Below are 661 nucleotides of genomic sequence, written 5' to 3' on the forward strand. Positions count from 1 at the left end.
ATAGGCGACGGGAGGCCAGAGGACTCGTAAGCTAGTGAGATGGCCTCAACCACCCACCTACTCATAGTCTGCTTGGTCGCTGGAGATCCTCTCTTGGGCGGACCAAAGCAAACAAAAAGCTGATCTGCCTTACGCCACGGGGCAGCTCTGTGCGCATAAACGTCCAGTGCTCGAACTGGACAGAGCAGATTAAGCCTTTCTTGGCCTACTTCCTGGAATAGAGGAGGTCAGAATGCCTGAAGTACTATGGGCCCTGGTGAAGAAGTGGGCATCTTAGGGACATACCCGGCCCTCGGGTAAAGGAATGCCCTAACCATGCCCAGAGAGAACTCCAGGCATGAAACCAAGAGTGCCTGAAGATCCCCGATCCTTTTCAGTGAGGAAATAGCGAGGAGAAAGATAGTCTTGAGCGTGAGCAACTTGACTGACACTTCTTCTAAGGGTTCAAAGGGGGCATTGCATAACCCCTCCAGAACCACAGCCAGGTCCCATGAGGGCACCTTAGTGCGCTGTACCGGCCTCAGCCTCAGGGTGTCACGGAGGAAACGAGTGACAAGTCGGTGTCTTCCCAATGATTGACCACCCAGAAGGGCGTGGTGAGCTGCTAAGGCCGCCACGTATACCTTCAGAGTGGAGGGAGATAACCCTGCAGAGAATCGCT

The sequence above is a fragment of the Sinocyclocheilus grahami genome, unplaced genomic scaffold (genome assembly GCF_001515645.1).
Source record: "Sinocyclocheilus grahami isolate Dianchi unplaced genomic scaffold, SAMN03320097.WGS_v1.1 scaffold1051.1, whole genome shotgun sequence".
NCBI classification, from domain to species: Eukaryota; Metazoa; Chordata; class Actinopteri; order Cypriniformes; family Cyprinidae; genus Sinocyclocheilus; species Sinocyclocheilus grahami.